This window comes from Athene noctua, chromosome 20 (assembly GCF_965140245.1).
Source record: "Athene noctua chromosome 20, bAthNoc1.hap1.1, whole genome shotgun sequence".
Taxonomy (NCBI): Eukaryota; Metazoa; Chordata; class Aves; order Strigiformes; family Strigidae; genus Athene; species Athene noctua.
The window spans coordinates 12,443,937-12,470,887 of NC_134056.1; the positions used below are offsets into that span (position 1 = coordinate 12,443,937).

Sequence of the window (26,951 nt, forward strand, 5' to 3'; positions counted from 1 at the left end):
CGCGCTCTGGGAAATACGGTACCGCGCCGGGCACCGCCCCTGGGGCGCTCGCGGCATTGCTACGGGCGGCAGCGCCCCCTGCAGGCGCCGTGCATCGGTGCCCTCAGAAAAGCGGCCGGTGCGGGCGCCGGGCTGAGCAGGGCAGGTTCCGGGGACGGTTGGGTTTGTCGCGTGGAGCGGCCGCGACGGGGAAGATTTTGATCAGCGGACTCCGGAGTTCCCGTTGCCGCTTCCGGGTGGGTGCCAGGTGAGTGGCCGGAGCCGACGGCCGCACCGGGGCCGTGCTCCGGCTCCGCGGGGGCCCAGAGCCGTGGTGGGGCCGCGCCGCCGCTGGGCCCGCTTCCCCGCGCAGCCCGGCCGTGTGCGGAGGAGCCGGGCGCGGCAGATTTTGAGCCTCGGAAGCCCGAGAGGAGCGGCGGGGCCGCTCCGGGTGTACGCACTTCGCAGCCGAAATAAAGCCATGAAGCGTGTCTCGGCCTCCCTGTGTGGGGGCTGCGCGCGGGGCGCCGGTACGGCAGCGGGGTGCGCGTGTGCCGGTAGCCCCCGCGTACTGCCGGCGGGCCCCGCAGTGCCGGTGCTTGAAACGGCCCCTTCGGGCTTCGGGCAGAGGTGCCGGCGGCTCCCGGCCGAAGGGCCCCGCCTGAGGTACGGGGGTGCCGGCCGGCGCCTCGCTGCTTCCCGGCCCCGGGGGGGCTGCTCGCCCCTTCGGGGAATGCTGCGGCGGGCGGGAGCTGCGCGGGGCGCGTAGGCAGCCCGGGCCGGCGAGTGAAAGGCCGGAGAATGGGAGATAAACCTGCGTGTGCGGGGAAGAGGAGGGCAGTGAGTGCAAATTGCAAGTTCATAATTACAGATAATTATAGACTTTCCATAGCCACTGTGCATAATTACATGATTACAGATAATTGGAATGAATTAATTACAAGTTATCAATGGAAGCCAAAGGAATCTATGCGAGTTCTGTTACAAGCAACGGTAGAAGTGTTGTGTTTTCAAACAGCTTTGTTTTAAACAAATTGCTTGAGTTCTGTGTCACAGATTTTTAAATATTTTGGAAAAAGGGAAAGAAAGTCAGTGGGATTGGAAGTACCACGAATATTGTCCACACACATGGAAGGATTAAATGTGTTTCAGGAAAACAAAAAAAGCAAATTTGTTAACCTGATGTCATTAGCAGGAATAAAATAAAATGAGTGAAACTTTGTAAATATTTAGATACTACAAATAAAGTGAATATAGAGATTAAAGGCCAACCAACATATGCTTGAAAAAGAGATCTCCTTCTTTCCTCGGTGTTTCTCCTTGAAAGGGGGTTTCAAGACCTGATTAAGCAATTGATGATATACTTAGGGTCACATACTTGAAATTCTCAGGAATTTTGCTCTAAGCATGACCTGACAATTTAATTAAACAAAGGTGGTGTAGCAAGGCAAAATTTAAGAATGAGTTTAGAATAAATCCGGCATCTTGATTGTTGATTGGAAGATGTAAATGAGTGGGCTATTTTCAGTCAGCTCTTACACTTACTAGTTCTTTGTTCACATACTAATACTGACGTAAATTATCCAAAAGGTTTATAACCTTTGCTGTTAATGTTTACTGATGACAGATGGGTGAGGTGATCAGTGACAAGATGTTACTGCTGTAGCCTGGACCTTCCTGTTTCCAAGTTGGAGAAGGATCTTAATATAATGAAAAAGACTGTGTAAAGTCTAGAAACCATGGCAGCTTCCCACCACAAACACAGAGGTGGCAGAGAGTGACTAGCAGGATTTAGTTGCATCAGTGACACAGTTTGAATTCACTGTTTTGGGAACAGTTGATTTGTTGTTTTTTTGTTTTTCTCTTAAAGAGAATCAAGTTGGAGTGATCATGTGTGTGCACATGGTGGTGTTAGAATGGGCTTCTGGAACATAATCAGTTACAGTAGTTCTTAAGTAAGATATAAAATTACTGGAGAGTCCAGAGGTGGCCACAAAAATGCTCTGGTTCTGGAAAGCAAGCCATACAATAGACTTAGTGAACGCAGTTTATTCAGGCACATCCAAGAGAAGAGGGCAAAGAAGTGACTCAGCCACTCTGTGGAAATCCAGGCCTATGGGAATGTTATCTGATAGCTGAATATTGTCAGCCTTTCCAACAAAGGCATAATGAGATCCAGTAACTGAAAGTCAAAGCTACACAAATTCTTTTAAATATGACACAATTTCCTAGTAGTGATGTAGGTTAATTACAGGAATAGTTTATGGGAGAGGTTAAAGGCTTGCCATTATTTGAAGCTCTTAAACTGAAATGATAACAATTTTGAAGATGGGATTAAATGTGAAATCTTGGGCAACTTGCTGGTGCAAGGGTGCCCATGTGGTTTGGGGGAAATCGGTGATATTATCAGTCACCTTCTGGGACTGTACTTTTTAGGCTACTTGGCTGTAGAAATAGCAGGATTTTTTTTTTTTATTTTATGTTGCTTAAAGGGCTGTAGTTCTAAATTAAGACAGCTTTAAGCAATCTTATGCTTTTGGATGAACCTCTGCTTCAAGGGGGGAATTCTGCATGTTGTTCTTAGAGAGGAGAGTTAGATTAAGGTAGTGTGTTTCTTCATCCACTGTTCTTTAAATCATCAAAGTTTGGTCACAGAGAGCAGACAGAGTTGGGCAAACGGGTGTGCTATACTAGTTCAGAGAACCCCCCCTCGTTTACTGTCTTCCCCATGTGTTTGCAGCCTGATCCAGATTTGAGGTCAGGAAGAGATTTCCAGCCAAGTCGTCCTGTTAAGGCATCATACAAGTTTTTCACTCTCCGCAAGAGAACAGTTTTCATGCTGGGACTTCCTGGTGTCAGCTGTTTTTATCTCATCAGGTTCTTGTAATGAGATTTTGGGATCTATCTGTCTCAATGCATTGTTTCAATAGGACGAGAATGCTTTTGAAATAGTAGGTTTTATAAAAGGGTATTGGATGATGGGGTCAACTAGAATCTGATGATTCACTCTGAAATTATGACTTTTTAATTAGAATAAATAAGTGTCCCTGCGCTTCTGTTAATAGTGAAACTCTGTCTTTTCTGTAGCACTGTGCATTTTGGTGTGCTCCGAGGGCTTGCTACCTCCCTGGAAACAGGCACCTGTCCATGGCTGTGTGTCAGCTTTTTGACACAGGTGTCACTAATATCCATGACTTCTGGTTCCATCTTTTTTTCCTCACTGTATGTGCAAGCAATAGAGCAGGAATAATCAAATTTTAGCATGTGGAGTAGAATGAGCAAAATGAATATTTGGGAATGTAAATGGTCCATTAGGAAACCTCTGTTTGGAGTTTTTAAGACAATAATGGTGTCTATTAGAAATTGTAACACACACCTGCACAAAGTTTTGTTACTGCTGACAGTTCAGCAGTTGCAGCAAACTTTTCTCACCTGTTTTTGTTGGATGAGTTGAATGTGTGAGAAACTGCATCAGACAGATGTGCAGTGCACAGGGCACGTGTGGAGATTCAGATGGACTGAACTGCAACACTTCAAATTGCTCTTTTTCCAGTGACACAAAGTAGTGTTGGTCCTTAATATAAGCCCTAGCAAACAGGAATTGGCAAAGCTGAAACAAGTGTAATTTCTGTTATGCTCCACAGGCAGCTCGAGGAGAGGTGACAGGCAGAAGTGAATGGTCCCTGTAAACACACTCAGTGTGAGTGCTCTGTAAGGAAACTGTGATCTTATAGCTGGGATCTTAATGCAGAGGTAGAGACATCTGTTCACAGTGGTAAGAACAGTAAGAAGAGCAGGTGTATGCATTTATACTCTTTGACAGTTGAAGCTCCTGTTAATAATTTTACCCAAACTTGCCTTGAAGATGCGTAACTTGCTGATGCGTGATGTAGCCTGAGAGGAGAGGGAACGAGGGCACAGGCCACCTCTTGGTAAACTAAGAAACAGTTTGACAGAGACATTGTATTGGAATTAAAACTTGGTTCAGGAGAAAATTCTTAATAATTGGATTCAAAAGCTAATTACTGAGCTTGTGTTGTATGCCAGTGCCTTTAAATTAATTTTTTTTTTGGTAACTCTCTGAGGATGCTCGATGCTATGACAGCCGCCTCAAACAGCTGCTCTTTGTAATCCGGTGCACTGGAGTGAGCGATGGCCATAAAGGAACTGAGTAGTGCGTGAGAGGAATTGAATTATGTTAACAGAAATAGGAGATACGCTTAAGTGCAGAACATCTTACTGTTTCACATTTTCATTTTTTAATTGAAGTAATGTCTAATAAGCTAATATAGTGTGGGAAGAAGTATGGTAGATGTCAGTGATAAAATCCTGAAAAATTCTTGTGGGAAAAATGAAAGAGGAGAGTGTATATGCGTGGGATAAGGGAGTGCTGAAGAGAAACTCCAGTTAGATTTCTATCAGAAGAGAAGTCTGGAAAGCTGTTTTCCCAGAGGATAAAAGTCTTAACTTCTTTTGTGAATCGTCATCAAGGTTTGGTGTTGCAACGTGACCAAATGGCATTAACTTGGGCCTGGAAGGTGAAAGTCTTGTCCAGCTATTTGAGATCAGAAGGATACCCTTTCCCAGCTGTGCTAACTACCTGCTGGATGAATTTGGGAAATAATGCTTTATGGTCTGAAGATAAAAATCAAACAAGAAAACCCTGCTTACATAATTAACAACTTCTTTTGTCTCAGCTTTGCCACTTTCTTGGAATGATGCTCTGGGCATAGTCCTTGGTGTTGGCTCTGAGTAGAAGCGGACCTGATTGAGCGTTGAGACAATTGGTATTGTCAAGATTACTTCTGTAGAAGAAAAAAGTATCATGTGTTACTAATTCCTATAGAATAATCCTCTTTCAAGTGTCTTTTGTAAGAAATAGGTGGGCTGATGAAGCTAAAGAAAGGTTAAAGTGTTTTGGAATTCAGTCAGACCAGAGGCAGCTAAAAATCCTTCAACTTCTGTCTCATTGAGAGCCCTATTTTTTCTCTGACTAGTAAATCCTACTGGCACAAAGTTGCATGTTCCCTGTACTTAAAGTTGCAGCCCTGTGGCTCTTCAAGGAGAAGGAAATTGCTAATGAAGAACAAGTAGATAAAAATAATGGAAGAATTAAGCAAGGGAAATAAAGCTCTAATTTATGTTGTATAAACATTTGAACAGCAACAGCGCTAGAACCAGTTTTGAAACTAATATATAAGGTGAGCTTGACGTTGGGATCTTGATAGGGAGCTGGGAGCTGCTGTTCCTACAGGCCTTATCTGCCACTGCTAGTGAGGGTAGCTATCAAAACAAAAAATGGTGTCAAAACCACTTTTTAATGTCATAGTATAGAAGGCAGATTCTCTGCTCAGTGCTTCAGTATTAACCATTACTGTGTCTGGTGATTGAAGCACAGCTGCAGATTTGTGTCAGTGTAGGTGAGATCTGAGTCCTGTGCATTTTACTAAGTTCATGTTGCTAAGTTTGGTATTACCGTGATTCTTGTTATATGTTACCAAGCTACAGCAGAAGAGCCCTCTAGCTCTACCTGTATTTCATGCATTTAAATAAATTCTTCTTTATTACATCTCTGGCTCTGCCAAGGATATGGTCACGCTTCATCTTAAGTCTAAATGTGTGGCTTCTGTCCTTTTGGACTGTTCTTTTCTGATTAAAATAATGCTGTTTTTTTCTCATTTTGTGGCTAGCTGTACCTATGCAATACAATTTATTCTTGGCTGTTGCTCATCTCACCTTCAAAAATACTTTACAATGCCAGGGGTTGCCCTTATAGCTATGCACAGAACTGTGTGGTTCAGTTACTAATTTCAGAGGGGTTTTTGCTCTTATGTTTTTCCACATTTTTTGTTCTGTGCTGAAACTTTCTGCTGTGTGGTTCAAAAGGCACTTTATAATCATTTTTGTTTTTCACACAAATTGATTGAGCCTTGTTTGGGCTACACGCTCATGAAAGAGAAGTCTCTTTTTCAAAATAGCCAGGACACTGTCTGTCTGCTGCTGATCTTTTTAATGTCAAACTGAGCCTGAACCTCCTCAAGGAATAAGCTGTTATGTCAGGAAAAATAATTGTCTGGAACACAGCAGTGCTGTGAGGAATGTTTGAAAATGTGAGAGAGAGCACAGGAGGAACTTTGCACTGCTTGGGACATACTTGCTGTATAAAACTGCCCCACATGTGTTTTCTTAGTTTATACAATTGCCTGTAAATTTTTGGAAAATATTTCATGGGGACTTAAATCTCCTGCTGTTAAAAACAAAAGGGGAATGGGTTTGGCTTTTTGAGAAGGGGAGTGTGATTTTGCTTTACAGGTTAAACAGCTGCTGTTTCAGACTGTGCAGAGCAGGTTTGTATTAGCCATGTAGTTGAAAGCATTATTGTTTGCTTTTTGTTTTGTAAGCAGTGGTTGCCACTGGGTCATTCGGATGGATGGGAGTGGAGGTTTCCTGATGATGCTGTTTGTTAAAGTGGATAACCTGTGTGGATTAGGACAATGGTTGTCTGAATGTTTTACAACATTGGCGTGTTGTTCTTGGTAGTCTTTTGTGACTCTTAGCCACATGATCTTAACATTACAGTGAAGATGTTTAGCAAGAAGTAAAAATGATGGCATGTATGTGAAACTGGTTCAAGAAAACATTTGATGGCTACCAATCTCTGTCGTTCCAAAATAGCGCTTAACCAGGTGCTGAAGTTCGGATCAGTGGGGCTTAGGTGCTGTGTACAAAAAGCTCTGCATGTTTACAGGCCTGTTTGCTTCCTTGTAGCTCTGTGGTGGCAGTGGGATTGCCCAGACATCACTCGGCTGGTAACACCTTCGCCGTCCTCCTGCGGGGTGAGTGTGCTGGCTCTCTGGCCCCGGTCAGTTCGAAGGCATTTGAAGATATGGGGGCAAACTCCACATTTGGCAGCATGGGGGCAGTACAGCTTAAGGAATTCCTACCTCTTTCTAGTCTGTCTTGCCCGAGTTTAGAAAAAGATAATTTTCAACTTTGATTACTTTGTCGATCGCTTTCACCTTGTGCTCATAGCTTGGGTGTTTGGGGGACGACTGAGTGGGGTGCCTTGGTGCAGGGCAGGGTGGGTGGGAGGGAGGAGGCAGCAATTGCCTAGGCTGCTGTGACAGTTCTGGTCCCACACTGAGAAGCTGTGCCCTTATTGCATATTTATAGGTAGATCTTTAAGTGAAACAGTCATATTCTGACAATTTGATATTGAGATTATTAAAATTAATTTCTGTTCTGAGGACCAGTATCAACTTTTCTATGTCGAGTTTGTTTTGGAAAGTCATACAAACATCATCTGTTTGCAGGCTGTTTTATTAGTTTATGTGGGTAGGTAAAAGGGCACTTCACAATAAACCAAGTACGCATCATACAAACTTGTAGCAAACACTGTTTCATCACTGTAGTTTGTGACCACTTAGATTAAGACATCCTTTCAAATAATCAATATTTTATGGTACAGCAGTGTATAAGGAAATAGATTTATGAGGATTCCATTTTGATTTGTGAACTCCATTCATGATATTCACATATTTTTGTAAAGATTGATCTAACTACATCCTATGTTGAAAAGCTACCCAGCACTTCCTTACAGATAAAGTAGACTGTGTAGAACCCAGTCTATATTAAAAAGTTGTACTGGGTTAACTGCCCTGGGACCTCATCTGATTTAGTGTCCTTTCTTTTCTCAGAATGGGGGAACTGTGAATTTTCCCATCTTTAGTACTGCTAACTACGGAGGTATTTACCAATGAGGGCTTGTCTAATACAAGGAAATATAAAATGTCTGGGAGCAGTCAGCAGTTAGTATACATCATCTGTTTTCCCATTTTGTTCAAATGGAAACAAAGCTTGGTGTTTAATGAGAAATTTCTGGAAAGTCTCATTTTCAGTTTTTCTAATCTCCCTTGTATGTGTTCTGAAATGTAGCTGCAGCTTCGTTAGAGGGCACTCTTGAATAACCCATAGTGAGACTGCTGTCAGACAGCATTCACCACATACTCTTCAAAGAAGAGTCCTGATGCAGCTGTAATTTGCCACTCCGGAGTAGAGAGTGTGAAGCCTGAGATGGATTACCCTATATACTTCGTTATCTTATAATGCAAGGCAAGATTGACTACACTGCAGGCTTGTGCTCTATATAGAACATAGCAATAATCTGTTAGATAATTCACTGTAGTTTTCCAAGTGTGGATTAATTAATTTAAATTAACTTGCTTTTCTCATGACCTTTATTCCATAAACTGCCTTGATCCTAAATGTATATCCACTTTGGAACTTTTTTGGTACTGTTATCATCTTAAAAAAAAAAAAATCCTTTAGAAGCAATAGATTGCTTCAGAAACTATTAGGCTTTAATTCCAGCCTTCACATCAGTTCCTTCTATACCTTTGACAAATAGCTCATCGTGTGTTCTTTCACTTTCCTTCTGTAATAAAGAAGATAATGATTTTTACCTTGGGAGAATTAATCAACGTATATAAATGTGCTTTGAAATTTGACGTGTTTTAGAATTAAAAATACAATTAAAATATTGAACAAAGCAGGAGTCAGGGAAAACAAATTTAAGACCTTGATTATTGCTCAACTGCTTTGGTGCTGCTTCTGTTCTGGCAAGATTATAGAGCCAGATCATTTGCATTACTTTTGACTTTTGATGCTCTTAGTTTTTTGTCCAAGGAGAAGCATTCTTTATATGCAGGAGTCAGATTGTCTGTAAACATAAACATAATCTTAACTTTATCCAAAACATACCTTGTTTGGCTTTTAGAACAGCATACCAAACCGGTGTAACTTGAAACGTTTTTTCTGAGCAATTAGCACTGAATCATACCTACACCGGGTAGGCTTGGCAAAACTGCAGTCATGTTTCCTACGCTGGAACCGTGCCTACATAGTATAAACCTCAGCTTCAATATATTGCTTTACTCAGCCTCTGAATTCCCACTTCTGTATTAGCATTGCTGCTAGTAGGTGGGTTGTGTGTAGCTACTCGTTGGTGGTGCTCGTGTGCCTCTCAAAGATGAGCGAAGAGGCATTGCATGGGGATGGGATATGAATGTTACAGAATAGGACAGTAGCAGCTATGAACAGAAACCAGTTGTCTGGCTGAATGACCCATCGCCTTACTGGGAAGTATCAGTTCTACCTGGGACCGGCACGTCTTTATTACCAGGGGTTTAGTCTGAGTGACTGTACCATCTGTAGTTTCTGAGAAAAAATTTATTTGCCTGACTGGCAAATGGAATTTAAGATGAAATGGAATGAGTAAGGACTTCCCTGGTAGAAAAAAAAACCAGTTACTGAGCCTAAAGCATTTTCATCTGTGGGGCTGGGGATTGTATTTTTAATGGTTTTGAAAAGCTCTTGTGATTTCTGTAAATGACATTAGAAATGACATTTTGAATGACAGAGGCTTTAGCCAAAATCTTCTCCCCCTCAGTGTTATACTCTGTCCCATATGTAGATGCCCTCTCATGTTTTTTACCACACATATTGTTTGGATGTTCTAAAAAATAATAGTAATCTAACAGCCAGTGACATCTACAGAACATGCTGAAAAGAAGCTCCGACATGCTTCTGTGAAATACTTTCTTCCGATGTTGAGTAGCATCTCCTACAAATATTTTCTCACACAACATTTCTGTGGAATTGAAAGGGTTTTTTTATGATGATTTATGTTTTGGTCTTTGTCATTCTTTGAAGACTAGCTGGAGTTGTGTGGTGAAATGTTTGCATGGGTTAGCCGATGCCATCTTAATGGCATGATGTAATTAGTAGATGAAAGTGTCATGTTTGCTTTAGCTCTGAAATCAGTTCCAGGTACCATCTGATTTTTATTAAAAAAGACGGCTGCAGTTCTTAGTCGCATCTATAGTTACAATCAGTGTTGTACTTGAAATGTTCTGCCAAATCCTCCTTATTTTTCACTGTGCAACAGCAGTGACTTGTCTTTTGGGGATCTGGAGACCAAATGCATGTTTCTGGGCAGTATTTTGAGGATGTCACTGTGTCTGTAGTTTCTTGAGCACCTCCCTGCCGTTAGCCTGCCTCCAGATTGACATTCTGATATGCCAGGTTATTGTGTTGGTCTTGGAAGATGTTGTGGGACAAATAGCTGTCTGATATGGGTAGGTAGCAACAACTGGAGAGTGTTTCCTTCTTAAATACGAGTGAAAAAGCCACTACTAATAGAATTCAAGGGGAGAATTAGCATGTGTGTTTATAAAAACACAGCAGAGGAACATATTGGGGCAAAGCATAAATTTAGGGAAGTCTTCTGCCTAATATAATAATGTAAATGGAGCAAGCAACTTTTCTCTCTCTTTTTTTTTTTTTTTTTTTCCTTTTTTTGCCTTTTCAGTAGAAGCAGTTTAGCTAAGAGCCCAGTGCTAGCTGGCTGACTTGTCATAGGTTTAAGTGCCAAGAAGTAAATATTTTTAAGTAAAGCAAATGCAGAACTTTGAGGATATACTTAATGCACAAAAGAAAGAAAAAAAGAACAAAACTGAAAAAACCCTTTTGTGTACAGTGTCCAGGGCAATTTTAAAATGCTTTTGTTCCATGCCTAAACAAATGGTTGTTTCAGCCAAGGTTGTTTCAGCCAAAGAGAAATCTTTGCTATTGATTTATTACACCAATTTAGATATAAGCCCTCTGTGCAGGATTGTCAGTTTAATAGAACAGCTTTCTTTCTCCTTTCAGATTTAATCCACATGTTGTTGTATCAACAGAGCCTTTGTCTCTGCTCAGTTATGACTTATCCTTTTTTAATTTAAAAAAAAAAAAGTGAAAACACATGTTTTTTAACAGCCCTATTTACAAAAAAAAAGCGTAGGATGACATAGGGGAGAGGTGACCATCAAATAATGACTCTGATTTGTAGGTAACTTCAAAGTGGTGCTGCAAACGAAAGAGTGACAAATGGACCTTTCACCTCTTCCTGTTGCAATGATTGTGGACAGCTCGAGTGAGAGGAGGAGACAGCATTATCTTTAGCCAGGATTTCCTAGATTTTTTTTCCCCCAGCTTGTGCAGTGATGCTAAACATGCTCTTTTTAGTTAACTCTAATTTCCTTCCTTTTTTTTAAAGGGGGACTTATCCAGAGGTGTATGTAATTCACATTTCCTTCCTTCCTGCCTCCCTCTCCTGCAGAGAAGGATTTCTTTCTTGGACCCCTCCTGTTTTCCAAATGGAGTGGAATTACTCTCAGGAAACTCCTGAATTTGGTGTTATTTCTGTACTTGTTTTTGTGAGAAAACATTTATTTGAGTATCACTGCTTACTGGATACCTACATGAGGGTTCAGAAGTGCATGTTAGAGCTGCTGAAGTTCACCACATTGTTTGATTACAACCTTTTTTTTGGACATCAGCACACAGCTAACAGCATCATGAATTAGTTCTGTAGATTTACTTCAATACATCCTGAACTAGCTGCTTGTTGGCTGGATGCAGAACAAGTTGCAATATCTGTCTTTGGTGCTAGCCTGGTTTCTTCCAGCTTGTGTTAGACTCCTGGCAGTCATCACACTTTCCCTTAATTTGCTTTCAGATGTCAGCACAGCAGATCCCACCTCAATGTCAATATAATTATTTGCAATGGTGTGATTTTAAAAGAAGCTAATAATAACATGTCTTCAAGTAGAAGGAATTTGTCTGGCATTTAAAAAATGTGGCATGATCCTATTCTACTTCTCAAAGTTATAGAAGAGAGGTAAGCAAAGATCCACCTTAGAGACTTTAGTAGTCAGTGTTAGGAAAAAGAAGGTTGTATCCTTGCTGCCTGAAGCAGATAGCAGGCCTGGTAGTGACAATTGTGGCTCTGAGGAAAGAGTAGTCTTGCATATCAAGGCAGATCCCTTGGTCCACCAGGCTCTTGAAAAAAGAACAAAAAATCCTTGGCAGCACACGTGCAGATGCTAGAAACTGGCAGCATGTTTTTGTAGAAATTAAACTGATTTGGCTTCGTCAGAGGACAGGTAAGCCAGATGATCGTTAGCAGCCTGTGCTAAAAGAAGCAGACTGCTCATATTTAAGACGTTAGATGCTATCAAATTCTCTGGATGCTAACTCTGCAAGTGTTTCTTGCACTAGAAGTAAAAAAATCCATCCCTTTGAACATGGCTGTGGAATGCAGACTTACTGGGGGGTGGTTTGTTTTCCTGCAGACTGGTCTTTTGTCACTGCCTGCATTTTTCTTATGAGGGCTGAGCATACCTTTGCAACATAAGATAAAATATGGATCTTGGGAGGGTTATACTTTCCCAGCTTTCTTCTCAGACAGTCTCCTGTCCTCAAGTCTGCATTCTACCAAGTGAAATTCTCCAAAACTTGGATATTTTAGATTAGGTTTGTTTCCTTCTCAGTTTATCACTGTTCTTAATGGCAGCTATCCATTATTACTTCTCATTGTTTATTACTTGAATCCTTCCAGAGCAGTGGTAAATTAAAGGGGTATTCACCTAGCAAGAGCAGTTTCTTTATATATAAATTTTGCAGGGCATTGTATTATGTTGTGCTTTCATCTAAAATATCCTTGGGCAATCTCATCCAACTTTGAAGCTGGCCATTCTTTGAGCAGCTGATTGGATTGGAAACCTCCAGAAGTCCCTCCCAAGGTAACTTACTCTGTGATTCTGTTTTCTGGTAGAGTTCTGGCAAAGACGCTTCTTTTGGCTTCATTTATATCTCCCTTCGTGCTCAGCAGCTTTCATCATGTTCCCATCATAACCAGTTCTTTAAACTGAAGTCATGTGTAAACATCAGGAACAGTTTCTAAACTGTAATGAATTTCCTTCCTTCATAGTTTAGACTGGGTTTTATGCTGCCATATTCAGATTATATGAAAAATCAATTTTATTGATATTTATTAATACATAATAACTTATTTTTTTGTCCTCACACACAAATGTTTTAGCATGGGGCAATACAAAGGATCACTTTCTAAAAGTTAATGGGTCTTGTTCTTTGGTCAGCTCTGTTCCTTTGCACTCTTTGTTGGAAAACTGCTGAAGAAGGAAAGACAAAGAGAAAAGAGCCTTGTTATTTGGGATTTATAAGCCTATATCATTACTGTCTTTTGAGTGAGTGTTTCATTTCTGAGTTAAAAACTGAAGAAAAAGATACCATTTTTATGGATATTGGTACCTATTATCCAAATGCTTTAGCTCATACTTTAAGCTGTACGTATTTTGCTTAAAATTTAAGTAGTTGCTTAAGTTACTTTGAATAGTAATGGACTTAATAATGTCTTACTAATTCAGAAACTGTATGCTTGACAAGGGAATGCTGACAGTTTGTTGGCTTGCTTGGATTTACGATTTTATTCTGAGGGCAGAACAGGATGGTGGGGTAATTAGATGGAGTTACATATACCAAATGTATAATTTATCACATATGTAGTCAAAACTGAAGTTGACTAATCTTGTAGTTCATGCTTGCTGTATGTTCAGACTTTAACCTCTCTGTTTAGATTGCCAACGTGGTGCCAATTAGTGAGGCTGTGATGTGGACACTAAGGAATATAACTCACTTCACATGGGTTACCAAACAGCTAGCAGATGTTAAGCTAATGGTTCTTGGCTACTACCAGCCTGACTTGGATTTCAACCCAGAGGTGAAAGAATTTATTTCTCTCCCATTACCATTTCCCTTGGGCCATATTGTCCCGAGCATCCAGAATTCCTTCAATTTATTCTGGAAGATGATGTAAACATTTCCCCTCCCCCTAAAACCTGTTCTCACGGTGTCTTGTATGTTCCTTTATTTTTATGTTAATTTGTCTTCTCTGGTATTTATTATTCTACTTGTAGGCTTGATTATATAAATGGTAAATTAAAATGTGAACACTTTGAACATACAATTGAAATTCTTAACAAGAGAAGTCTGTGCTGAGTGTGTGGTGTGGTTTATGTACTGTACCTGCAGCTACATCTCAGATGTGACAAAAAGTCTCTCCTAGGATTACTGTTACTGCTTTGAGTAACAAAGGCCATAGAAAGTGGTGGGTCTGGCTTGCCTGGGATCCTGCCTTTTTTTCTCATTACTGGATATTGTACTCTCAAACCCTGTAAAAAGTGTAACTGCAGGGCCCATAGTTTTTCTTCTAGGGATGAGTCAGTGCTGAACAACTAACTGGCAGATTCTGCAACCTCTTTGGTGTGTCTTAGAGCAGAAGGTGGTAGCTGTTACTCAAGACAACTTAAAATATGGTTTGAAATACAGTGTAATAACTGGAAAATGTTAATCACTTCCACTTTATTTTCATGTTCTGTCAAGTGATAGATATGATAAGTAGGTCTTTGTATAACTTTGCAGCTTCAGGAACAGAGGTAGAGTAATGGAGGGCTCAGCAGTATGAAAAACAGCACTTAAATACGTGCTGATGCCTAAATTCCATTTCATAACTCGCTGTATGGTCATCTGACACGTTTAACCAGTGTGTGTAATATTACGGCTGATGCTTTTTATTCTCTCTCCAGTAACTTTGTCTTTCCTTCTGTGAGGATTTAGCCTTTGACCTAAAAATGTCTGTAACATTAGGTCCAGCATTCATTTTTTCAGCAATTTCTTTACCTTGCTCATTTTATACTTCGGTAAAAAGTCAATGCTATTAGCATAACAGGTGTTTTAAAAAAAAAATCATACTTGATGAGAAGTTTTCAGTTATAGTTTATTTTCTTACTGACATGCTGTTTTGTGGTGTCACACACGATCAGCATCAACATGAACACCACCAGCAGGAAGAGTTGGGTGAGGGTTAAATAACTGTCGTAGTTATTTTTCAGTGAGCAATGAAAATAAACTGCTTGCTGTAATTTGTTGCTTGTCTTCGAGGTTCTAAAGCAAATGTTTTATTCAGTGATGCATTTAATGCTGAATTTCCAAAGCGAGCAATTATTTTTAATTTCTTGAGATGAGCAGAACTGTTTCTGTCCTGTGGATTCACCTTCCTTGATGTTTATGTATTTACGAAGGACAACATAACGGCAGTAATGCAAACAGTTACTCTCTACTTATGAATAATAGCTAAATGCTAATTACCTTTCTTGAAGAGTAATTAATAACTTTCATGTTTTCTGTAGATTGAACGGGGAAAATTCAACACGGTAAACTGAGAAATAAACTGAACTATCTGGTTTTCAGGAATGGCAGTTTATCATGTATCAAAATCCAACAGCAGTTTGTAACTACCTTTTGCTCTTCTCTTTCTCAGTATCTAAATAAATTACTCAGTCCAATAGATGCAGCCTTTCTCTAGTGGTTCTTCCCCTCTTAGACTTCCATCTAGCTCTGTATGATAAATTGCTCTTTTTTTCCTTTTAATAAACTTAAGAAACACTAATAATCAGATCCCTTCTTAGGTGTATTTTAACATGTAGGTCTAGGGACACATTGAAATTATTATAAATACAGAAAAATTTCAAAATACATTGTCATGTTTATATAAGCTTCTGAAATATATTCAACTTAACCCCAAAACCAAGACACCAGAAGATTTCCCTCCTTCCCCTGGGATTGCTGGCTTAATTGATATAGGTTTTGTCTCTTGTCTGTAGTGACTAGTAGAAAATACACTTTCTGGATCTTTTTTCCTGTCATACTTATTTATAGCCCTTTTTGTTGACAAATACTAACAGAAAAACTTCAGAAGCCCAGAAGAAACTAAAATGCTTGAAGCAAGAATTTTAGATAATCATTCAAGCAACAATTCTCAGCTCTTCTTGAACGTAGCTGTTCTGTTTTATCACTAAAACTTATACCCACCATGTTTGCTTTGTCAATGAAAATTTTCATCATGATGGACAGTTTTTCCCCTTAGATCAGCATTGACATAACATAAGAAAATTGGACCAAATATATATGTATTTCTAGGCAGATTCTGAAATGGTAAGAAATCGGGTGGATGACTTGAGGAGTTTTGTTTTTTATGAGACTGTTGAATAGTGCTATAAAGAAGTTGATGGAAGGAAAACATCAATTGGAACACTCTAGTACCAAGTTATAGGTTACATAAAAATGACAGAATAGTTCAAACTCATGGGGGAATATTGTGGTGGCTTAAAGCTAAATGTCAAATCAGCAAAATAACTATTATTAACAGAATCCTTAAGACTAGATATTCTTGGAACTTGTAGATAGGAAAAGTATAGAATAATACAGAGTGTGTAGCTTTAAAATAGGAAACACAATGGGAGAAAACCAGCACCCCAGTCCTTTTAAGCATCAAGAATGACACCTTTTGGGAATCATCTAGTCAGGGAATCCAGATAGAGGAAGATGCTTTTGACAATCCTGGGAATTGTGCAGAACTTAATACGAATTTTACTGCCAGTGGCCAGTAAGTGTGAACACAAGTGCACTTACAGATCCTTGCAGAAGTAATCGAAGTCAAAATGGTGAGTCAAGTGATACTTTATTTCAAAAGGGAAAGTACATCAGAATGAGGAAGCACGTTAAAAAGAGACTGAAAGGAGCAGTGAAAAGGGTGAAATGTTTGTAGGTAGTGTGAAGATTATTTAAAGGCACTATACTGCAGAGCAAATGCTCCGGCCCTATCAAAAGCTCTTTGAGAGAGAAAAAAGTTATGATGTGAAACAGCAGGGAAGAAAGGCTGTAGAGTCAGAGGCATCCTTCCAAAAGCTGAAGTCATGACCAAGTGAGGAAGACAGAAAAGAACAAACACTTTGAAACGCCAAAAACTTAAGGAACAGCTTTCAGAAAGTATAAAAAGTAACAGTTCTTTTCCAAATATCTTGGGAATAAGAAGCTTGTCTAAAAGTTTGCAAAAACCCTTGAAGACTAGGGTGTGAAAGAATCACTTGCAGAAGGTTGAGCAGAAAGAAACAAATGAATTTCTGGAGCATCTATGTTCCTCACGGTTTCTGTAGCAGAACTCATCTCAAACCCAACTATTAATGGAAGAATTTAACAGTGCAGTGAACAATAACTGACTGCAGGGACCAGGATATTATAGACCAGGAGTGATTCAGGGAAAAAACTATTGAATTATCACTTGTGTGCAACCTTTCAATTAAAATCTCCTCAGGCCTGTTTGAGAATAGATAGGGTTGATATGATGCCAACTTGCAAAAGAGTTCCAGGAAGCTTGGGGAACAGCAGACAGAAATCTGGCTTTATATTGTGCAGCATAGTCAAAAGAATAATATGTATTAGAATTATTTGGCGCATGATTTTATATGAATATGGAGGACTCAACATGTCTTTTGTAAAAGGAAGTTGCACTTGATGAATCTTCAAGGGCTTGAAAGGCTCAGCAAACATCTGGATTAGGGTGTTCCAGTGTGTATAGTATCCTCAGATTTTCAGACAGCTTCTGACATTGTCCTTTGTTGCAGCTTCTTAAAACAACTGATCTTTCTGGGGATAAGAGAGAACAGTCTTTAGTAAACCAGTGACTGGTTAAGAGGTGAGAAAATGTGTAGCAGCAATCATTGTTATAATGGAGAGTGGTTACTGTTAGAGTGACATGGGAGTTTTATGAGACCTGTGCTGTTTAACACTCTCACAGATGATCTGAGGAAGATGATGAATAGAGAAATAACAAAGTCTGAGTGATTTCTGAGTACTTTGGCATAGTCAACTCTAAAGCTGCAAAAGTACCTACCTTATACTCTGTGATTGGAAAATAAACTAGCAGGATAAACTGAGTGTCGGTAAATGGAGAATGTACATGTGAGAAAGCTGTGGCTAAACAAGGTACTGCCTCTCCCAGTAACAGATTATGTAACAGCTTGCAAATGAAGAATGTCTGGGCCTGAAGAAAAGAAGTGTGAGTGGGACAGAAGATAAGCAATCGTTCCACATTTCTCTTTCATTCCCTAACAAGAAGTAGGTACATCAAATGGAGGTAGGAAATGCAAAATAAACAAAAAGAAATACTTCTTTGCCTGATCAATGTTGCAACAAGACTTTAGTGCTGAGAGTTTGCATGAAAGCAGTTGGATATATTCTTGGAAGAAAGATCTACAAAGTCTATTTCATACCAGCTCAGAAGACCTGGCACATGGAAATCTTAAACTACAAGTTGTTGCAGGCTTGGGGAATGTGTTGGGGAATATAGGTGCCCAGTTCCCTTTCTTAGGCATTGGCCACTGATTACCGTCCAAGACACGATCCTAGCTACATGAAGATGCAATCTTACTTGGTAAAGCTTCTTTGGTGCCTTACTCTCTTTAATTGTATTTTGCTATTTCTGTACTTGTCTGTTCCAGTTATTCCCTCCTCTCTCAGATGCTCCTCCTATAAAATAAATTAATTTCGTTTTGTTATGAAAACACACTTTTTGTCTGTCCTTCTGTTGTTGTGGGATTTTTTTTTGTGTAGTACATTGAGTTGTCATGTGTGTAACTTAAGTTTATTGTGTTTGTCTGCAGACTTCTTGGACAGAAAATGGAGCTGCTGCTTAAGCAATTCCATATGTGTTCAGCCATATTATTCAGCCGTATTCTTCACCTAATGTAACTTGTAAAAATAAACATGTTTAAAGTGTTATTTTTATGTGTTGGTAAAGAGTTAATGGCACTAGAAAATGTTCCAGACCACTGTTTGTCCCTACTGTGGATGGTAAGAAGGCTGTGTCATGTCCTACTAGTTTTAAAGCAACCTACAGCTTCATCTCTATGAATTTGATGGCCAATTAGTGGATCCCTCCAGGAGACTTAGCTGAATACAATCCTCCTGACATTTGAACACAGCAGAATACTTGAATGTTAGCAAGTTTTCCATTTATAAATGAGTTGTTTGTTAAAAGCGGAGAGAACAATCTAAACTCTGCCAAGTACATGCTAGGCTTAGGCAGCCCTGCTGGCCTCAGACATAACATGTTGTCAATTTTGTTTTTATTTAGGGCAGATTTGCAAAGCTGGTGTGTTGATAGACATATAAGGGAGTGTGTGTTATGTCCCATCCCTGTAAACTCAGTTTTCCATGCTGTCTTGCACAGATGGTATGCTTTTGTATGGTTTATTTTATTTCACACTTTAAGCTGAAGAAGACAGGTTTGAGGAGATGTACTATATTAATTAAGTCATCTCAACTTGAGATGAGAAAGGGGTAGGTAACGGGAAAGAGTGGTCACCTCTGTCTTCTGAATCAGCCCATGTTTCACCACCTTTTCCCATTGAGCAGGTGAAACTGTTTCTGCTTTTGATTCCATCTGTGGAGTTGAGCCATTTATCACTGTAGGAAGAAGTTAATGGTAGTCCTGACATGAAGAGTATGTCTGCGTGAAAAGGTGCTTATATGGGAATGAAAATTGTGGCAGTTGTCTTAATTTTGTCTGCTTTCTAGTTCCCAGCTTTTTTGTTACCAGCAGAAGTGAATGAAATAGTGTTAAGAGAGGGCAACTGAGTGCCACACAGCCCCTCACCCCCCCTTCCCCCCCCCAGCGCTGGGAAGGAGAAGGTAAAGCAAAAGGCTCAGGAACTGAGATAAGGATGGGGAGGGATGACTCCTCCATTATGGTCAGGGGCAGACAACAGACTCATTAGGGGAAGAAAAAAGAACATCAATTTAATTTGGACACTAACACCACCACCACTTAACAGACAGAGTAGGACAGTGAGAAGCATTACCACATCTTAAAAACACCTCACCCCACCCCTCTCTTCTTCTTAGGCTCAGGTTTGCTCCTGGTATCTCTACCTCCTTTTTGCCTGAGTGGGGCAGAGGGCAGGGAATGGGGGTGCTGTCAGTCCTGCTGCTTCTTCCTCCTTGGTGGAAACAATAACAACACATTCCTCACATTGTTCTCCTGCTCCAGTGTGGTTCCCCTCTCACAGGAGACAGTCCTCCATGAACCCTCTCTGACATGAGTCCCTCCTACAGGCCACAGCCGTTCCTGGGCTGTTTCAGCGTGGGGCACCCTTGCATGTTGAAGTGCTCACAGTGCCGAACTACAACAGCAGGAGCTTCTCCCCACAGAGTCCCAGCCTCCTTCAGGCACAGCCACCTGCTCTGGGGTAGGCTCCTCCACAGGCCGCAGGTTGGCCTCTGTTCCACCAGTGACCTCCATGGGTGGCAGAGGGTGTCCCTGCCCTCTCACCACGGGATACAGGGTGTCTCTGCTCTGGTACACCTTCCCCCCTTCTCCTCCTTTCCACTGACCTCAGTGTTCATGTAGGTATCTTCCTTCAACTCCTCCTCACAACTCCCACTCTTCCTCCCAGGCTGTCCTCCTTAAATACATTATCACAGAGACTCAGCCACTGTCGCTAATTGTCTTGACCTTGGCCAGAGCTGGGTCTGACTTGGAGCCGGGGGAGCTCCGAGAAGTTTCTCACAGGGGCCACCCCTGTAGCCCCCTCCCCTGCTACAAAACTCTGCCACACAAACCCAACACAAATAGGAACAGCAGGCTGATGTTTCGAGAGCCCAGTATTGAGGCAAAGTTTGTAGCCTTTATGTATAAGCTGAAATTAGTTCTAGAATCCTGCAGGGTGTGGGAAGAAAGTTGTGATGATCTAGGCACCTGTTGATCATTTCTGGCTAAAATTGGTCAACATCTCCTTAACGTGGCTGTAAGAAGTAAAGAAAGCAGGGTCAAGACAAGACTTTGTAATAGTGAGATATGGGGATGCTCCAGAAGTATGTGACGGTTTTTGGTGATGCATGTGAGTGTGGGAGAGAGGCAAGTCGACATCGGCCTGTCAGCCCTGCACAGCCCCTGAGCAGCAGCAAGGCTTTGATGAGAAACAGGCCTTGGGAGAAAGATATGAAACTTCTGAGTTGTGCCAAGGTGTCAGGGAAAAACAAGGGACAGCTGCAACCCTGAGCTGTGGGAACGTCCTGAACTGTGAGTAGTAAACGCCGCGTGAACAGCGCCTGAGCGAGCAGGTGATAGGTCTGCACAGCGTGCGAGAGTGGTCTAGTGCTGGTAGGAGAAAAGGTTGAGAGCTGTCTAATTGCTGATTTGCTAATTATGAAGAGCTTTGGCAAGAGCATAAGTATGTGCTGTTGTAATAATAAAGGGTCTTTCCTTTTGCGCTTCATGGAGAGTCCGTGCCTCAATTGCCACACAAGAGCACATGTAACTTTGTTTAGGTTGAATTCAAAGAGATGAAACCCAAAGAGAATCACCAGAATGAGAACTTGGATGAGAACTTATTATTTTTTGCACTTCATTTGAGGGAAGCTGCACAGAGTGCTCGATACAAACAGGTATGCTTAGAAGGGATGGCATCTGGGTCACTTGATTCTCCTCAAAGGAAATATTACTAAACGCACAGTTTATTAGTAATGGGATGAGAACACTGGCCAAAGAAGCAATGCTGTTGTGCCAGGTTCTGCAGAAGGTGCTGGTGCAGGTGCTGCTTTGTGCAACAGAGGGAGAGAGTTAGATAATGCATGATTTGCCATCCTTTGGCTGAGGTTGACCTTCAGTAACCAAAGTGAACATGGTGGCAGAAGGAGCAAGGATTTGGATTCACTGCCCTGGCCTGTGTTTAGTCTTTATAAAAATGATAAGAGTGCAGCTGTGTTCTGTGATAGCTGCTGTGGACAGGAATGACCTTCAAATGTTGTTCAATGGTCAGTATTTTAGGTATTTTGACATATGCTGCAGAAGTTGGATGAAGGAAATCGCCTTTTCAGTAGTATCTTGTGACAGCAATATCTGTGGCTGGAGAAGAAATTCCAGGGTTTTTCTTGTGTTTTTGTGATACCTCTCCCCCCGTCTCGTGTAACTTGTCAGACTTCGCTTTAATCAAAGGTGTAATGTTTCTTTTAGAAATACTATCACAGAAATCCTTCTATCTTGTCTACAGTGTTTAACACATAACCCACATCTCCTAGATATACCCCCAAGAAAATAGTAGACATTAAACACTACTCTTGAAAAGCACCTTGGAAGAAATTGTTGCTTCTGATGAACTTAAGAAGTTTTGATCTTTACCAGATATAGGGATTTTAAGATTGGAAATTATGATTAGAGCAATAGTTTCCTCTCTTATATACATGGTCTACTGCTGTTTGCATTTTAACTTCTTTTAAAAGGTATCTAGTCTTTGCATACAGACTTCCTTTACTGTTTTAGGATTATTTTTGAAAGGCAGAATTCTTGCAGAATCACAGTATCCCTGTGAAAGTGTCTTTCGTAATCTCTTTGTCCATTGGTGTGTCTAATAGGGATTTCTGATACTAATTTATTACTGAACTATTTTATTTTAAATTTTCCTCCAGATTCCTTGGATTTGTCAAGAGCAGTTTTCTTATTATTCCTGTTTTCCTGTATACTGACAGCCACTCATAGTTTGGTGTATTTTGCAAATTTAATAATTATCTGTTGGTTTTCATATTTGGGGTTTTTTCAAGTAATAGCTGTGAGTGATAAGCAATTTCAGCAATCCCCACTAACTCAGTTTCCTTGCCAGCTTGTGGCATCGTTACCACCTGCCTCTCTTTGTTAGCTATTCCAGTGCTTATTCATAGCCTTAGCTGCAGTTTTCCAGAATTGTCATTGGAAGGGAAGCTCCTTAGGCTTGCAGCATGGTACATTTAGGACTCTTAAAGAAATTTAAGTTTGACCTTCTAGCTGTTCTTTACTGAGCATTTGCAAACAAGGTTTTTCTCTGTCTCTCAACTTGGCCTGATTTGTGGAGATTTTAATGAGAATGGCAAAACCACATCCGGGTATGGAAAACATACATGTTTCAGAAATGGAGGAAATGCTCATGAAGGAATTTTCTCAAGTAGTTCAGTCTGCAATTTCCGTCAAGGAAATATCCGCATAGATAAAGTTTTGTAAAATTAAAAGTAATTTCAGATCAGAAATAAAGTGCTATTGTTCGGGTTCTCTAAGTCCACTTTATAATGATTTATGACTTCTCTAGAATTGAAAATAGTGTGAAATCAACTAGTTCTGTGCCTAGACTACATTCACATTTTTCATTATTAGCTTTCTGCTGTTTGCTTTGTGTGTGTGGTGTGAGGTTTTTGTTTTGTTTGGTTTTGTTTTCAAGTCTCTTTTGGGTCTCACTCCTCTTCTGGGTGTTCCAGCCCAGGAAAACCGCAGCGCTCATGGGCTACTCCAGTGAGTTCAGTGGTGCTCTGAAACCTGCTTGTTTTTCCTTTGTCTGGAATGAGACCAGACACTGAAGTGAGGTGAGAAGTCTCCAACCTCTGTATCTCTGAGAGGAACTGATCGTAGACATCTGCTGTAGCTCTGTACCCAGCTCAGGATGTGTAGAGTCAGCAGAGAGAAGTTTCTGGGGCAGGAGACAGATTATCCTAAAATGGATTATCTCCTAGAAGTGTGTGTCTCTTGACAACAGGACTAGCTGTAGGAGATACAGATGTCTTACATGAGGTGACACAGAATCTGAAGCTAGCATCTCATAAATATGAAAGAACTAGAGGGGAAAACAAGGCAACATACCCTGCCAAAATAGGAGCCTGCCTCAAACCAAATAAATGTATTCAAACGTTGCTATTGAGTAATCAATGTGAAATTGCTTTCAGGAGCAAAATTCTTCAGAGACCTTTCTTTGCCCTTTTCTTGTTTGTTTTTGTATTGGTTTCCATTTCCTATATTGTTGTTACAGCACTCATCAATGAGCTGTTGAGGTTTAACTATGGACAAGCCAAACGCTGTCTGCCATATGTATAAAGATATTTGCCAGAAACCCCCCAGGCAGAATGGTGTGCAAAGCAAATATGCTCATTTTTCTTCTGCCATCTCCCATCTGTGCTCACACCAAAGCTCACAGGGATACAGTTGTATAACCCTGTACAGCAGGAGCTAGACAGGATCCATGATGACTGCTGTCCTGAGGAAGGGGTAGAAGACTGTTGAATACAACAGGAGGCTGAAAACGTGCTGAAAATCTGTTGCAGTTGACTAAATGTGCATTATCTTTTAGCCAAATTTTGCTGAAACTGTTCAGTAAACACATATACTGAATCTGTTTAAATGAGCCTGGTGTGTTTTTTGAGCTGAAGGAGACATCCTTCCCTGGTCACCAGTGAATGTGTCAGTGTGCCTTTCAAGACCTGAACATACCCATCTTGTGAAAATGATGGCTGAAGTTCTCTGCATTAGTAAAGCAGAGATCTGAAAGGTTGGGGTTTTTTGAGGGTTTTGGACCCATCCATGCCAAACGTAGTGGAATAAGGAGGTGTACACTGGTGCTTATAAAGCTTAATGTATACTTACTGGTCCTCTTACTGCCTTAAAGAAGCTGGCAGATATCCAAGTGCCATTGAACTGTCTGTAGAGGGACACTGCATTTCATTCTTGTGGAAGATGGCTATCTTCACAGAATCATCGAGGTTGGAAAAGCCCCTGAAGCTCCTCCAGTCCAACCAAGAACCTCACACTGACTGTTCCCAACTCCACCAGATCCCTCAGCGCTGGCTCAGCCCGACTCTTCAACCTCTCCAGGGATCCCGGGGACTCCCCCCCTGCCCTGGGCAGCCCATTCCAACGCCCAACAGCCCCTTCTGCACAGAAATCCTTCCTCAGAGCCAGCCTGACCCTGCCCTGGGCAGCTTGAGGCCATTCCCTCTGGGCCTGGCACTGGTTCCTTGGTTCAAGAGACTCATCCCCATCTCTCCTCCTATTAGCCCATCCTGATTCTTCATATTACCAGGAAATGTTTGTTTCATTCATAAGCATTCATAAAATGCAGTCTTGGATTATGGAGAATTCATAAATACTTAAAAATGTAAAGGACTATGACTAATTTAAAAAATGAGAGTAGTACAGAGTTCCTCTTTCCTTAGTCTCTGAATGATAAGAAAATTGTTACATGTCTTCCTAAGTCTTCCCCAATGCATTGTGCCTTCTGGAGATGCATCTAGCTGTAACAGTGCGGCAACACCAAATCTCTTAATGGTTCTAATATGGAGTAAATGAAGGATAGACATAAGGTACCTGTTTCAAATATCTACTTCTACTGAACAGAGAAAAAGGAAATGAAAACATGATGTTTTAGTGAACTCTTCTTAATGCAGACTATCGTCCAGGTTTGAGCCTGACCTAATAGGGCCCCTAAGCTTGTGCTTAATTTAAAGTATTTTTTTAACTTCAAACTTTAAAAGCAGTTTTGCAGATTGATATGAATTGCTTTGCTGGGGCCGTAAGGAGGATATTAGAAAGAGCAGGGCATGGAAATTGTATAAAATGTTTATTTGACTTTCCTTTTTCACTCAGTGACAGTTGCACAGGAAATAACTTGAAAGCTACTGTGTCTGTTTAATACAGTCGAGTTTTCCCAGTCTGCTAAAATGGAAATCAGAATCCTTCTTTCTTAACTCCGTGTTGCTGAAGATTAAGTACATTCTTGGAATAAGACCTGTCTGTAGTTTCTTATTCACAGAGGCTTGGCAATGTTTATGCCTTGCTTCTCAGCATTGCTGGGTGCAGCACGTGGACATTAACTCAGCTTTGCTGCTGTTAACTGTGGTGCGTTGGAATCTGACCTGCGTATCTCATGGGCCACCCCACTGCCAAATAGCCTGGAGAGCTCTTGACCAAATAGAGGTTAAAAGGATATCGTTCCTCAAAGTCCTTTCCAGGCACATGCTCTCATTGTTCTTGTAATTGGAAAGGATTTAAATGGCAATCCATGCTGGTGGCATACTCACAGCTCTCCTATTAATTTGATATGTATCACCTCCTTTAGAAACAGCAGCATTAAATTTAGAGGAAGGTACACCATTATGTTTCTCTGAGGAGCCTGAGGACTCCTTTTCCATAGTTTTGGGCAATAGGTTAAAAATAATGATAAAAATGTATATAGGGGCTCAGCAGATTTATTTACCTGAAGCCTTGCTCTCTTTTCTGCTTTTGAGCAGATGATCCGGAGAAGTTTAGTGATAGATGTTACAATAAATGCCTGATGGCTCTATGATCTTACTGATAACAGAATTTATTCCAGTGTCTCACTAACTACTGCTGAAATTAATGTAAAGGAGAGCGGGATCTGAAATGTCTTACAGCCTCCACCAGAACTCACCATTCATCTCCCCAGGTTCTCTGGAGGTACTGATAAGTGTAGTGAGCCCTGTACCCAGGATACTGGAGATGCATGTGCTTACCAGTGCCTTCGAGAACGCTTGATGTTTAGATTCTGCTTAATCACAGAAGGGGATTCATTTGGTATGTTTGTGTCTAGTTATATTTCTGGAAGCATAAGAACAAAATCAATTGCTAGAGTTTTTCAGCTGATGTAATGGCCAAAAGAAAATAAAGGAAATTCCCCCTAAGTCTTATATTCATAAAATCTAATCTTTCAGCATTCCTGAAAGATCTATTGATCAAAACTTTGTTCATCTGAAAAATGGATCAAATTTAGAAGCCTGTCCATTCTCAACATTTAACTGTTTTTTTCCTTTGTTCTCAGCTGCTGTGACAATTCAGTGGGATAGTGTTGGGTTTTGATACTGAGGATCCCATCTGCTGCACACTTTATATAGTTGATTATTAGTGAAATAAAGAGTAGGGAGAGATTGTGAACAATCTCTTCTAATACCAGAGTTGTGGAGCTTCAAAATAACAGTGGAAGAGTTTAGATCAAACATAAGGACACACTTCTTCATGCAACATGGATGAATTAGGGAAAGCTTTGATACAGGTTGGTACAAGTGCTAAAGCTTTTGTGAATTCAAGAAGCAGCTGAACAAATTAGTGAAAAGAATTCCACTAAAGACTCTTCCAAGCACAACCTCCATCTCTGCCTCATATCCCTTGTGCAGCAGATTTCTAGAAGCTGGAAGAGTGTCAGGGAAGTATCATTTCACACCCGCTCCATTTTAGTAATATTTCCTCTGCATCTGCTGTTGTTCGCCCTTGGAGGCAGGACAATGGCTAGATGATCCATTGATCTGATTGTGCTCCAGTGTTTGGAAAGCAGCAAATGCACTTCTGTCTGATGAAGCATCTTCAAGGTCCCTCAATGCAGTAACTCAGCCAGGAGCTAACAGAAAGGATACGTAACTATCGG

At 40.7% G+C, this 26,951-nt stretch overlaps 1 protein-coding gene across 7 annotated transcripts in view; it reads left to right on the plus strand.

The window, feature by feature from the left end:
• Positions 1-208: 208 nt before the first annotated feature.
• Positions 209-26,951, plus strand: part of EXD3 (exonuclease 3'-5' domain containing 3) — a 297,682-nt gene continuing 270,939 nt past the window's right edge. For 6 of the 7 annotated variants that reach the window (XM_074923672.1, XM_074923670.1, XM_074923671.1 and 3 more), the window contains exons 1-2: positions 452-509; positions 6,748-6,815. The gene's annotated coding sequence lies outside the window, so the exon portion shown is untranslated. Of the gene's footprint in view, positions 248-451; positions 510-6,747; positions 6,816-26,951 lie in introns of those variants that run through there. The other variant, XM_074923669.1, reaches the window with a different exon arrangement.